A 15,660-nucleotide genomic window follows, 5' to 3' on the forward strand; every position below is an offset into this window, starting at 1 on the left:
TTTAAAAGATTTATTTATTTATTTATTTATTTAAGAGAGAAAGAGAGAGAGAGCACAAGCAGGGGGCAGAGCCAGAGGGAGAAGCAGGCTCCCTGCTGAGCAAGGAGCCCCACACAGGGCTTGATCCCAGGACCCCAGGACCATGACCTGAGCCGAAGGCAGACACTTAACTGACAGAGCCACAAAGGTGCCCCAAGAGATAGCAATTTTAAAATGGAACCAAATAAAGGGGTGCCTGGGTGGCTCAGTCAGTTAAGTGTCTGCCCTCAGCTCAGGTCATGATCTCGGGGTCATGGGATTGAGCCCTGCATCAGGCTCCCTGCTCAGCAGGGGGCGGAGGGGGGTCTGCATCTCCCTCTCCCTCTGTCCCCTCCCTTGCTTGTGTTATCTCTCTTTCTCTAGCTCATGCCCACAAATAAATAAATAAATACAATCTTTATTTAAAAAATAAATAAAATAAAATGGAACCAAATAGAAATTCTGGGGTTGAAAAGTAAAATAACTGAAATGAAAAATTCACTAGAGGGGCTCAACACCAAATTTGAGCAGGCAGTAAAAAAAAAAAAAAAAAAAAAAAAAATCAGTGAATTTAATGATATTTCAATTGAGATTATCCAGCATTAGGAACAGAAAAAGAATAAAGGAAAATAAACCAAGCCTTAGAGACCTGTGATACCATCAAGCATGCCAACATACTCATAATGGATGTGGTGAGAGGTAAAGGGGCAGGAAAAAATATTTGAAGAAATAATTGCCAAAAATTCCCCATATTTGATTAAAAAAACATTAATCTACACAACTAAGTGCAATGAACTCCAAGTTAATAAACTGAAAGAGATCCACACCCAGATGCATTACAAACTATGAAAGGAGATGGAGAGAATCTTGAAAGTAGCAAGAGAGAACAACTCATCAGGAACAAGAAATCTTCCATAAGATTAACAGCTGATTGCTCAGAAACCATGGAGATCAGAGGTGCCTGGCTGGCTCAGTCCCTAGAATGAGCAACTCCTGATCTCAGGGTTATAAGTTTGAGCCCCTCATTGGGTGTTGAAATTACTTAAAAAAATAAAATCTTTAAAAGCAAAAAAGAAACCATGGATATCAAAGGGGATAATATATTTAAAGCACTGAAAGAAAAAACAACTGTCATTCCAGAATTCTATATCCAGCAAAAATATCTTCCAAAATGGAGAAATTAAGACATTCCCAGATAAACAAAAACTTCAAGATTTCCTCAGTAAAAGAACTTGAATCCTCATGGTTTTTTGTTTTGTTTTGTTTTAATTTATTTGTCAGAGAGAGCAAAGCAGGGGGCGCAGCAGGCAGAGGGAGAAGCAGGTTCCCTGCCAAGCAAGGAGCCAGATGTGGGGCTCCATCTCAGGACCCTGGGATCATGACCTGAGCTGAAGGCAGGTGCTTAACCGACTGAATCACCCAGGCATCCCTCATGTTTTTGTTTTATTTATTTATTTTTATTTTTTTAAAAGATTTTTATTTATTTATTTGACAGAGAGAGAGATAGCGAGAGCAGGAACACAAACAGGGGGCGTGGGAGAGGGAGAAGCAGGCTTCCTGCGGAGCAGGGAGCCCGATGTGGGACTCGATCCCAGGACCCTGGGATCATGACCTGAGCCAAAGGCAGCCGCTTAACGACTGAGCCACCCAGGTGCCCCCCCTTTTTTTTTTTTTAATAAGCTCTACACCCAACGTGGGACTTGAACTTACAACCCCAAGATCAAGAGTCACATGCTCTGGAGGATATTAAGAGAAGGAAGGGAAAAATGAAGGGGGGGAAACCGGAGAGGGAGACAAACCATGAGAGACTATGGACTCCGAGAAACAAACTGAGGGTTTTAGAGGGGAGGGGGGTGGGAGGGTGGGTTAGCCCGGTGCTGGGTATCAAGGAGGGCACATATTGCATGGAGCACTGGGTGTTATATGCAAACAATGAATCATGGAACACTATATCAAAAACTAATGATGTACTCTATGGTGACTAACATAACATAATTAAAAAAAAAAAATAAAAGAGTCACATGCTCTACCAACTGAGCCAGTCAGGCATCCTTAAAGCCTCATGAATAAAATAAAGAGCACCAGTAAAAGTAACTACGTAGAAAAAGATAAAAATAGAGTATAAATGTACTACTTGTTTGTAATGTTTTTCCCCCTAATTTAAAAGACAACCACATAACGCAATAATCACAAATGTAAGTTGTTGGGCATATATGTATTAAGATGCAATTTCTGACAGTAACAGCATGAGAGGGGGCAGAACTACATGAAAACAGAATTTTATATACTCTTGAAATTAAATTGGCATTAATCCAAACTAGATTGTTATAACTTTAGATATTAATGGTAATCCCTAGGGCAACCACTAAGAAAAAAAGCTCTAATTATAAATTTAGCATTGACCTATTGTCAAATATCACTTAGACGTTTGCAAGGAATTTATTCTACTTCCCCAATAACTGAAAAGCCAACAGTAGAGACTTATCTTCAGAAACTTGTCTAACTAGGCATGATAGGATTCTATAAAAATTCCAAGAGCAGGGGCTCCTGGATGGCTCAGTTGGTTAAGCGACTGCCTTCGGCTCAGGTCATGATCCTGGAGTCCCGGGATCGAGTCCCACATCGGGCTCCCTGCTCAGCGGGGAGTCTGCTTCTCCCTCTGACCCTCTTCCCTCTCATGCTCTCTATCTCTCGTTCTCTCTCTCTCAAATAAATAAATAAAATCTTAAAAAAAAAAATTCCAAGAGCATCCTTCTAAAAATGCCTTCTATACTGTCTGGCTTTGTTAAGGTTTTTGGACAGATTTGGTGGGAATTTGAGGGGTAAGATTACAGATTAAGATTAAGATTTTTAAAATCCAAAGAATGTCACCATATTCCTCGAAGAGATGCTTATTTCCATCAATAAAAAATTCCATCTTCACAGCAGTAAAAGGAAGTGGATTGATGGTGAAATCCATTGTTATTTCAGGCTCCAACCAGTAGGTGGAATCAGAGTACAAGGGATCCATCCAAGCGAAAAAGGGCGTTAGACTAGGACAAAGCAATTATTTTAAAAGGCATGAACAGAAATGGAGAGTCACATGCGCACAGACATTAGGAAGCATCCTTTCAGAAAGATTGTTATCTTTGGGCTAGAAGGCTAAAGGGAGGTAACAAAATCTTTGTGAAAGAAGTTTTAAGAAACTAAGCTAAAATGTCATTTGCCCAGGTTGTTCAAACATGAACTTAACTCATGGCAGAAGGTTGACCTAAGTGACTTACTCAGAATCTTTTCATTTCACTGATTTTTTTTAAAAAAAAGTAATCTCTACACCCTGTATGGGGCTTGAATTCACAATCCTGAGATGAAAAGTTGCACGCTCCACTGACAGAGCCAGCCAGGCGCCCCTCATTTCACTGATTTTATTCAATCTTTTTATATACGTCCTACATCTCTAACATCCCCAATGGTTGACCAGTCTTTCAAATGCACCCAGTCTCCTAAGAAGTAGTTGAAGGACAATTAAGAATTTTTAAATGTCTTCAGAGAAAACTTTCTAAGTAGAGATTTTGATTATCTTGCTTCCCTGCCAGCTGGGGAGTTTTAAGATGGGGCCAAGTTAACTAATGAGGCAAGTACAAAATACTATGAACATTCTAGTGACATCAAAAAAATGAGGAGGGTGCCTCAGGGGCTCAGTTGGTTAAGCGTCTGTTCAGCTCAGGTCATGATCCTGGAGTCCCAGGATCAAGTCCCACATCGGGCTCCCTGCTCAGCTGGAAGTCTGCTTCTCCCACTGACCCTCCCTCCTCTCATGCTCTCTCTCACTCTCTCTCTCTCTCTCTAATAAATAAATAAAATCTTTAAAAAAAAAAGACAAAGAGGAAATATTATAAACAATGTTATGACAACACATTTGACAACTTAGCTAAATGAAGAGATTTTTTGAAGATACAAACTACAAAGCTCTTTAAAAAAAAATAGATAATGTTGCTCACTAACCAGGGATAACCATTTTGGAGCGAGACCGTAATTTCATTGTGTGAATTTCATTACATATTTGGAGAGACTATTTGTTCAGTAAAATTAGTATACTAGAACAAATATATCTGAATTCATAAAAATAAATTTTTTTGGTTTAAAAAAATAGTTAACTAGTCCAATATACATTAAAGTAATCAAATTTGTATTTAAGAACCCTCCCACAAAGAAAACTCTAAGCTCGTATGGATTCCCTCGTGAATTCTACAAATATTTAGAGAAGGGTGATAGCAATTCTACCCCAGCTTTTCCAGAAAATAGAAGAGGGAACCTTTGACAGTATACATGGAATGCTACTCAGCAATAAAAATAAATGAACTATTGTTACATGCAAGGTGAGAGAGTACATCCTTGCCCTGTTCCTGGGCTTAGGAGGAAAGCATATAATGTCTCACTGTTAAGCGTAATGCTCGCTATAAGTTTTTTGGGTAGATGTTCTTTGTTAGGTTGAGGAAGTTTCCCTCTGTAGTTTGTTTAGAGTATTTTTCTTTTTCTTTTTTTTTTGCTTTTAAAAATTTTAATCAAGAACGGGGGGTGGATTTTGCCAAATGCCTTTTCTGCAACTATTGATATTGTATCTTGATATAATGGATGTGATGGATTATACTAATTGATTTTTGAATTGACTCAACCTTGCCAGGTGTCCTTTATCCAGTCAAAGGAGTTTCCTTCTATTCTTAATTTATTTGTCATGTAAGGATATTGGATTTTGTCAAATACTTTTTCTGCAGCTCATGTTGAGATATTCATGTGGTTTTGACTTGTATCCTATTAATATACTACATTCTTACATTGATTTCTGGATGGTAAATTAACTTTGCACTCTTTTTTTTTAAGATTTTATTTATTTATTTGACAGAGAGAGACACAGTGAGAGAGGGAACACAAGCAGGGGGAGTAGGAGAGGGAGAAGCAGGCTTCCCGTGCAGCAGGGAGCCCGATGTGGGGCTCAATCCCAGGACCCTGGGACCATGACCTGAGCTGAAGGCAGACGCTTAACCAACTGAACCACCCAGGTGCCCCTAACTTTGCATTCCTAAGGTAAATCTCACTTGGCCATGGCGTATAATCCTTTTTATATAAAGTTACATTCACTTTGCTAGTATTTGGTGAGGATTTTTTTAATCTATATTCATAAGGGATATTGATCTGTAGTTTTCTTTGTGATGTTTTTGTCAAGTTTTGGTAATACTGACTTCATAGTAATACTGACTTCACATACTCAGTTCAGTAGTATTCCTTACTCTTCTATTTTTTAGAAGAGTTTATGAAGAATTGGTGTTAATTCTTTAAACATTTGGTAGGATTTATCAGTGAGCTCCCTGGGCAGGGTTTTTCTTTGTAAGAAATTTTTATTACTGGGGGTGTCTGAGTGGCTCAGTCAGTTAAGAGGCTGCCTTTGGCTCATGTCATGATTTCTGGGTCCCAGGACTGAGCCCCGAGTGGGGCTCCCTGCACAGCAGGGAGTCTGCTTCAAACTTTTCTCTGCCCCTCCCACACTCATGCGCGCGCTCTCTCTCTCTCTCTCTCTCAAATGAATAAAAAAATCTCTAAAAAATTGTTTTTATTACTAACTCAATGTCTTTATATTTTATATATCTATTTCAGATTTTCTATATTACCTTGAGTCAGTTTTGGTAGTTTGTATTTTTCTAGGAATTTGTCTATTTTTTCCAGATTATCTAATTTGTTGACATGTTGTTGTTCATAGTATTCTCTAATAAACTTTTTTTATCTCAGTAAAGTCAATAGTAATGTTCCCTATTCCATTCATAATTTTAATAATGAGTATTCTCTCCACCACTCCCACCCCCACCTTGGTCAGTTTAGCTAATGGTCTATCAATTTTGTTATTCATTTTAAAGAACCAACATTGTTCTGTTTTAATTTTCTTGATTGTTTTTGTATTCTCAATTTCATTAATTTCTAATTCTAGTATTTATTATTTCTTCCTTTCACTTGCTGGGGATTTATTTTGCTCTTCCCTACTTAGTTCCTAAGGTGGAAGTTCAGATAAATGATTTGCATTCTTTCTTCATTTTTAATGTAAGTGTTTACAGTATACATTTACCTCTAACCATTACTTTCATTGTATCTCATAAGTTTCTGTATATTGTCTTTATTTTTATTCATCCCAAATTATTTTCCAATTTCCTTGTGATTTCTTCTTTGGCCCATTGGTTACTTAGATGTTGTTTAATTTCCAGATAGCTGTGAATTCCCCTAATTTCTTTCTCTTATTGGCTTGTAATTTCTTCCACTGTGGTTAGAGAATATAACTTGCATAATCTCAATTCTTTTAAATTTATTGAGGTTTTTTTATGGCATAGCATATGTTCTATCCTGGAAAATGTTTTGTATGTGCTAGAGAAAATTTTGCTGCTGTTGGGTATTGAAGTATTCCATAGATGTCTATTAAGTGTAACTGGTTTATACTGCTGTTCAAGTCTTCTATTTACTTGTTGCTCTTCTGCCTGGTTCTATCCATTATCAAAAGTGGGTATTTTTTTCTCTCTTTGATTTTGTCCATTTTTTTGCTTCATGCTTTTTGGGTTTCTCTTATTAAGTGCATATATAATTGTTATTTCTTCTTGATAGACTAACCTTTATCATTATGTCCTTTTTGTTCCTCATAACAATTTTATTATCTGATATTAGTATGGTACCCTAGTTCTCTTTTGGTTACTATTTCATGGCATATCTCTTACCATCCTTTTACTGTGAACCTACTTTTTCTTTGAATCTAAAATGACAACAAAATTGGATCACATTTCTTTTTCCTTTTATATAGCCCTATGCCAATTTCTGCTGTTTGAGAATTTAATCTGCTTACATTTAATGTAATAAAGCATAAAGGAAAATATATGTCTGCCATTTTGCCATTTACTATATTTTTTTTCATTCCTCAGTTCTTCCATTACTGCATTCTTTTCTGTTGGGTAGATGTTTCTATGGTATTGTTTTAATTTCCTTATTGTTTTACTATATATATATATATATATATATATATATATATATATATATTTAAGATTTTATTCATTTATTTGACACAGAGAGAGATAATGAGAGCAGGAACACAAGCAGGGGGAGTGGGAGAGGGAGAAGCAGGCTTCCCGCCAAGCATGGAGCCTGATGTGGGACTCGATCCCAGGACCCTGAGATCATGACCTGAGCCAAAGGCAGATGCTTAACGACTGAGCCACCCAGGCGCCCCTTTACTATATATTTTTAAATTATTTTCTTAGTGGTTGCTCTGTGGATTAACATTGTAATTGCTAGCAATCTAACTTGGATTAATATAAATTTAATTTCTATATATATATGGCTCCACACTATCCCCATTTTATGTTATATAATCTTAACTGACCTATCCTCGAGTTTGATGATTATTATTCCTCTACAAAGCTCCTTTAGTACTTATCTCATTTCAGATATAGTATATTTCAACTCCAGAAATTTTATCTGGATCCTTTTAATACCTTTTATCTTTTGGGGCACCTGCGTGGCTCAGTTGGTTAAGCACCTGCCTTTGGCTCAGGTCGTGATATCAGGGTACCCAAATCGAGCACCGCCTAGGGCTTCCTGCTCAGGGAGGAGTTTGCTTCTCCCTCTCCCTCTGCCCCTCCCCCCAGCTCATGCTCGAGCACACATGCGTGCGCTCTCTGTCTCTCTCTTTCTCTCTCTCTCTTTCTCAAATAAATAAATGAAGTCTTCTAAAAAATACTTTTTATCTTTTTATTGATATTCTCAATTTGATAAGACATTGTTCTCAAACATTATTTTAGTTCTTCATAGTTTTCTCAATTCCTTTTTTTTTTTTAAAGATTTTATTTATTTATTTGAGAGAGAGAGAGAATGAGAGATAGAGAGCACGAGAGGGAAGAGGGTCAGAGGGAGAAGCAGACTCCCTGCCGAGCAGGGAGCCTGATGCGGGACTCGATCCCGGGACTCCAGGATCATGACCTGAGCTGAAGGCAGTCGCTTAACCAACTGAGCCACCCAGGCGCCCAGTTTTCTCAATTCTTGAACATATTTTATTTATTTATTTATTTATTTTTAAAGATTTTATTTATTTGACAGAGAGAGACAGGGAGAGCAGGAACACAAGCACGGGGAGTGGGAGAGGGAGAAGCAGGCTTCCCGCTGACCAAGGAGCCCGATGTGGGACTCGATCCCAGGACCCTGGGATCATGACCTGAGCCGAAGGCAGACGCTTAATGGCTGAGCCACCCAGGCGCCCTCTTGAACATATTTTAAATAGCTGGTTTAAAGTCTTCGTCTAGTAATCATTTGCTCTTCCTCAGGTACAGTTTCCATTGAATGCTTTCTTTCCTTTTATATATGGACCATACTTTCTTTGCATATGCCCTAATTTTTGGTTGAAAATGGGGCATTTCTGGGAGGCCTGGGTGGCTCAGTCGCTTAAGTATCTGCCTTCAGCTGAGGTCATGAGCCCAGGGTCCTGGGATAGAGCCCAGCATCGGATTCCTTGCTCAGCAGGGTGCCTGCTTCTCCCTCTGCCTGCTGCTTCCCCTGCTTGTTTACTCACGCACTCTCTCAACCTCTGATAAATCAATCAATCAATCTTTAAAAAAAAAAGAAAATGGGGCATTTCAAACAATATAATTAAGCAACTCTGGAAATCAGATTCTTTCACCTTCCCAGGGTTTGCTGTTGTTGCTACATGTTGTAGTTGTTGTTTGTTCAGTGACTCTTTCTGGACTGATTCTGTTTAGTCTGTGTGTGTGTGTGTGTGTGTGTGTGTGTGTGTGTGTGTGTGTGTGTGTACAGCCACTGACGCCCCTACTCAGTTAGCTCAATGGTCAGCTGGTAATGGAGAGAAATTTCCTTACATGCCTAAAAAGTAAATCTCTGTCTTTGCTGAGGGGTCTTTGTGCATATTGGAGCACATCTTCTACATTTACCCATGCGGTTTACAACTTTATCTCAGCCTTTATTTCCTGCTTGTGCGTACTCACAAGGCCAGTCAGAAGTGAGAGCTTAGGACTTTCTCAGGTCTTTCCTGAGCTTGTGCACAGCCCTACTCATGCATGTGGCCTCTTAGATCCCAGGAATATGTTGGAGTTTTCAAAGCCCATCTGGTCATCTCATTCCTCACCTTTTCCCTTTAATGACTTTTGGCTTATCTATTGTTTGCCCCAACTGTGATTGAGGCTTTCTTTCAAGTTTGTTAAGTGTGATGGAGCAGCCTTTAGTCTAGGGCAATTTTTTTCCCACTCCTGAAGCAACACCTTTCTGAGTTCTCTACTTTTTCTCCCATAATCTACTTAGTTTTTCCACTCTGGCTGGTGGGAATACTAATTATTCCAAACCTCTCGTGAGCCCCAGGAACTGTTCCCACTAGTGATTCCAGGTGGTTCTTTTCCTGTCCTTGGGTAGTTTCTTTGTACACATGTGCCAAACAGTACTCATCCAAAAACTCAGGGAGATCCTCTGCAGCCTCTGTACTCTGTGCAGCTCCTTCCTCTCTGGTACTCTGCTCTGGGAATTCTAGCTGTGCTGGTTAATTATCAACTCCATTGCTTCAACTCAGTAAAACCACTAGGCCCCTGTTAGACTGCCTTCCCCTGCACTGTGATGAAGAAACTCCCCATGTAGTATGCTGGCAATCACAGGGCTCACCTTAGTTGTTGTCCCTCTCTAAGGAATCATCTTTTGATGTTCAATATTTATTTTATATATTATGTCCTTTTTATTCATTGTTGCAGATGGCAAGGTAATTTAGTCTCTGTTATTCCATCTTGGCAAGAAGTCCTCTTGCCTATACTACTTCCATAGTCTCCCTGTTTCTACCTATGACTGTCCAGAGTCTATTATCAACAGTGTAGCTAAAATAGGTTTTTGTTTTTTTAGTCTTTTAAAATACAAATTAGATCATGTTACTTTTGTGTTAAAAGTAGTGCATACGGGGTATTTACCACAAAGATACAAATGTAGTCATCTGAAGGGGCACCTGCACCCCAATGTTTATAGCAGCAGTGTCCACAATAGTCAAACTATGGAAAGATTCTAGATGTCCATCGACAGATGAGTGGCTAGAGAAGATGTGGTGTGTGTGTATACACACACACACACACACACACATAAATATACACAATGGAGTATTCTGCAGCCATCAAAAAAATGAAATCTTGCCATTTGCAACAATGTGGTTGGAACTAAAGAGTATTATGCTAAGCGAAATAAGTCAGAGAAAGACAATTATCATATGATCTCATTGATACGTGGAATTTGAGAAACAAGGCAGAGGATCATAGGGGAAGAGAGGAAAAAATGACAAGATGAAACCAGACAGGGAGACAAACCATAAGAGACTTCATCTCAGGAAACAAACTGAGGGTTGCTGGAGTGGAGGCGGGTGGGAGGGATGGGGTGGCTGGGTGATGGACATTGGGAAGGGTATGTGCTATAGTGAGCTCTGTGAATTGTGTAAGACTGATGAATCACAGACCTGTACCCCGAAACAAATAATACATTATGTTAAAAAAAAAAAAAAAGTGTGCAGTGCAGGGGTGCCTGGGTGGCTCAGTTGGATAAGCGTCTGCCTGTGGCTTAGGTCATGATCCCGGAGTCCCGGGATGGAGCCCTGCATTGGGCCCCCTGCTCAGCAGGGAGTCGGCTTCTCCCTCTGATCCTCCCCCGTCTCACGCTCTCTTCTCTCTCAAATAAGTAAATAAAATTTTAAAACAGAAAGAGTGCACAATGCCTTGTAATTTCCCTCAAATTAAAACAATGGCTCCGGGCGCCTGGGTGGCTCAGTTGGTTTGGCGACTGCCTTCAGCTCAGGTCATGATCCCGGAGTCCTGGGATCGAGTCCCGCATCGGTCTCCCTGCTCGGCGGGGAGTCTGCTTCTCCCTCTGACCCTCCCCCGTCTCATGCTCTATCTCATTCTCTCTCTCAAATAAATAAATAAAATCTTTAAAAAAAAAAAAAAAACAATGCCTCCACAGTTATCCTAAATCCATGTTTAACTGGGCCCTTCATTACCTCTCTGACCTAATACTGCTCTGTCCATCCATACTCATTGCTGTTCCTCATACATTCCAGGAATACTTTCAGCTTAATCACATTTATGACTTACTGTTTCCCCTGCTGTACTAAAAAGTAAATAATGGCAAGACGTTTTTGTTTTTCCCTATTTTAATCTAAGCAGCTAAAATAGTGCACAATACATAGTAGACACTAAATATTTGTTGAGTCAAAGTCATAGAGCATTTAGGATATTAGGAAGGTTACAAAAATAGGCAGTCAGCCATAGGAAACAAAACAAATACAATTTTGAGTCTTGCCAGTAACAAAGGTTATTTGATGCCAAGTGTTATTGTTAAACAAGAGATATTTAATGTGTTTTACACATTAAATAGAATTTTAATAATATTAAAAAATTTAATAAACAATTTAATCTAGAGATTCGGCTGAGATGGGAATAAAGTGACTCAAACTGTGGAAAGAGGATCTGATCTTAAGCTCAGCTGGAAATGCCTCAAAAACATAATTTCAAAGGGTAAAAATGTCTAATATTCCTATTAGAATTGCAGACTGACTATGTAATATCATCATCCTTTTTAAAAAACAATTTGTCAGGATTTTTAATGCTGATAGTGATGTGGTAAAATGAGCACTTTATAATGACAGAATTGTGTTCCAAACATTTAATTTTTAAAAAATTGTGGTAAAATATACATAAAATTTACCCTTTGAACCATTTTTTTTTTAAGATTTTATTTATTTGACAGAGACACAGTGAGAGAGGGAACACAAGCAGGGGGAGTGGGAGAGGGAGAAGCAGGCTTCCCACGGAGCAGAGAGCCCAATGCGGGGTGCGATCCCAGGACCCTGGGATCATGACCTGAACCGAAGGTGGACGCTTAATGACTGAGCCACCCAGGTGCCCCCCTTTGAACCATTTTTAAGTGTACAGTTGGGTGGCATTAAGTACATTCACATTGTTGTACAACCATCACCACCACCCAGTCTAACTCCTTCCTTTCCAGATGAGGGAACTAAAGCTCTCTCAAATTAAGTGATTTATCTAGGGTTACTCAGTGAGTGGCTGAACCAGGACACAATACTATTTCCTGTCTCTCAATCCATTATTCTCTCCATTACATAACACTATTGCCCTAGATCATTCAATATACTAGACTCCTATGCCTCTGAACCTATAAGCTATGTTACCCCACCATTAGAAAGTTAGCATAAATCTGCCAGTCTATATACCATATTTTATAGTATAAAACATATTTATAATATATAATACACATAATATTAAATATATTATTTTATATCAATATTTTTACTATAAAGATACTTGTGTTAAGTTTCCATTGCTGTATAACAAACTACCACAAGTTTTTGTGGTTTGAAAGAACACATATTAATCTTACAGTTTTCACGGGTCAGGAATCTGGACACAAGTCTACTCAGATCTTACCTGAGCTGCAATCTCATCTGAGGCTCAGATTCCTTTTCCAAGTTCACTAGTTGTTGGTGATAGTTTAGACTTGACTCTTAGAGGTCACTGTTCCTTGCCATATGGACCTTTCTATATGGCAGTTTGTCTATATGGCAGTTTGTCTCTTCAAAGCCAATGAGACTCTCTGCTGCTTCAAATCTGATTGCTCCTGTCCCTCCAGATCTTTTAATTGGCTCACCTGATTAGGTAGGGCCCACCAAGGACCATCCTTTTAGTAACTTAAAGTCAACTGATTAGAGGCCTAAATTATAACAGCAAAATCCCGTTACCTGTATCATGTAACATAGCCTAACCACAGGAATAATATCCCATCATAGTCAAAAGTTCCATTCGAGGAGGAGGAATATATAGGGCATTTACACTGAGAGACAGGAAATTTGGAGGCTGTTTTAGAATTTTGCCTACTGCAATACTTAGTGGAAGGTATTTCATTCTTCTTACTTCCTGAGCCTCCAGAGCTATTCCAAATAATTTCCCTTTACCAGATCATAAAATAGACCAAAATGCTTGAAATCCCTACTCTGATAGCAGTGACTAAGAGTTAACAAAAGGCCAGTGTTTTTCTCTATCTTTTCTCTATCTTGTGGAAGGTTAATTTCTCCAAATCTATGCCTTAACCTTTCAAATATTATTTGTCTCCATTAAGACAATGTTGTCTTTTTTTTTTTAAGATTTATTTTATTTAGAGACAGAGTGCATGGGGGGGAAGGGGGAGAGGGAGAGAATTTTAAGCAGACTCCCCACTGAGTGTGGAGATGATGTCACAACCCTGACATCATGACCTGAGCTGAAATCAGGAGTCAGATGCTCAATCAACTGAGCCACTCAGGAGCCACAAGACAGTATTGTCTTTATATTAATATTCCTCAACCATTTTCATTTCCTTCATCTCTTCTGTCTTCTGAGAAAGAAAACTGCTCCCTCCCTTTTATTGTTGTGGGAAACTCTGTGTATCAGGAGGGGCTGACCTATCTTGCCAACACTTATTAGTTATCCTAATAAGTGTAAGGTGATAACGCATTGTGGTTTGATTTAGACTTCGTTGATTAGTGATGTTGAGCATCTTTTTCATATGTTTATTGGCCATTTGTACATCTTCTTTGGAGAAATGTCTATTCAAATCCTTTGTCCGTTTTTAAATTTGGTTTTTTTCTCTATTGTTGATTTTTCTCTATTGTCTCTACATATTCTGGTTATTATTCTCTTAGCAGAAATGATTTGCAAATATTCTTACATTTTGTGGGTTGCTTTTTCAATGTTGATATTATGCTATGTTTTTACCTGTTCACAAGTATTTTTTTTTCTCCATATCCCAGCAGAATTTTGGCTAGTGGAAGACAGATTATCCCATATTTCTGTTATGTTATGATTGTTCAGTGCAAAGGGGAGAAATTCTAGGAGAGCCATTAAATAGCAATTATGTACCAAATGCTACTAGGATTACTCCCAAATAAAGGAAAAACTTGTCACTGATCATCTTTTGCAGATAAAAAGTGGTGCAAAGAAAGTTTAACTTGCCCACAATCTCAGAACTAGTAGGTGGAGCAGCTGAGATTTAGAGTTTAACTTAATTTGCTCAGTATGCATGATGATACGTGTCAAATGATTAGGCTAGGGTTACTAGACACTATTGGGCAAATAACATACTTGTTCTTATTAGTTGACTTAATTGCAAACTCCAAGAACTGGGAGTGCCTGGGTGGTCTGCCTTTGGCTTGGGTCATGATCCCGGAGCCACAGAATTGAGTCCCACGTCAGGCTCCTTGCTCAGTCGGGAGTCTGCTTCTCCCTCTACCCTTCACCCGGCTCATGCTCCCCCTCGCACTCTCTCATAAATAAAATCTTAAAAAACAAAAAAAACAAAAAACTCCATTAACTGGGAAATCCATATAAATCTGCCAATAGGGATAATGTATTTATGTAATCAAAAGTCAAGTCTGTTCAACCCAGACTAGGCCCACTCTATACTACTTCAGGCTCTGTGGCACAGACGCCTTGCATGAAGTGGTTGAGAATTATGCTAATTACTCTGCTTATAAAATGAATTTATAAAATGTTTATGACTTGCACTAACAAATATATATTAAACGTTTCTAACGGCATGTTTTTGCTCGAACGGATTTTCCTGTAGATTTAGAGATGGAGTGTATATGGAAATAAAACTGAGGACTATAAAAACTGTTTTGGAAATACTGAATTGGTTGGCAGCCTTTTTCTTTTTGTGTTCATTAGGATCCCCTACCCTATTTAGGCCAAATATGGATTTTGAATATATTCCCTGAGTGTGTGTTTAAATACTCCACTGATTTTATTGAACTGGTAGAAATGACTTTACTATTCCTGCTGGCACTGTATAGTTCCTAGATGTCAACAAGACTTTGCAATTCTTTAATCCTACCACTTCCCTATTATGATCAAGTTATCCTCCATTAGACCTAGTACCACTCAGGTCAATATAAGCCTTCTGAATTATGGAAGTAAGCCAGTTTTTGTTTTGTTTTTACCTCTCCAGCAAAGCTCAATTTCTGTTCAAATAATTTTCAATTGGTTATCCTAAGAAAATTTGTCAAAGTTTATTTTCTTTCTCTCATTTTCTTTTCTTGTATTAGAATTCTTTTGTGGCATATAACAGAAAAAAAATTTAAAAAGGGAAACTTCATTTAAAGAATACTGGAATATTTCATGTAACTAAGCCAAGGAAATAAATTACGACAGAAGCAAATAGAATTTTATGTAGCTGTTTAAAAAACTTGAGGTAGCAGTATACCTATTTGTATGGCAAGGCATTCAAAGACATGTTGTGAAGTTATGGTACAGTTTATGTCATGATCCCACTGGATTTAAGAGAAAAAAGACATGCAGGGCGCCTGACTGGCTCAGTTGGTTAGGCGTCTGCCTTTGGCTCAGGTCATCATCTCGGGGTCCTGGGATTGAGCCCCACATCAGGCTCCCTGCTCAGTAGGAAGCCTCCATCTCCCTCTCCCTGCCACTCCCCCTGCTTTTATTCTGTCAAATAAATAAAATCTTAAAAAAAGAAAAAGAAAAAAGACATGTTTTTAATGATTTAGAAATTCTGGAAGGATATGCAAGAAAATGTTAACAGTAATTCCCTCCAGGGAGT

The sequence above is a fragment of the Callorhinus ursinus genome, unplaced genomic scaffold (assembly GCF_003265705.2).
Source record: "Callorhinus ursinus isolate GAN/ISIS: 27379988/994484 unplaced genomic scaffold, GSC_fseal_2.0 scaffold27, whole genome shotgun sequence".
In the NCBI taxonomy this organism is placed as follows: Eukaryota; Metazoa; Chordata; class Mammalia; order Carnivora; family Otariidae; genus Callorhinus; species Callorhinus ursinus.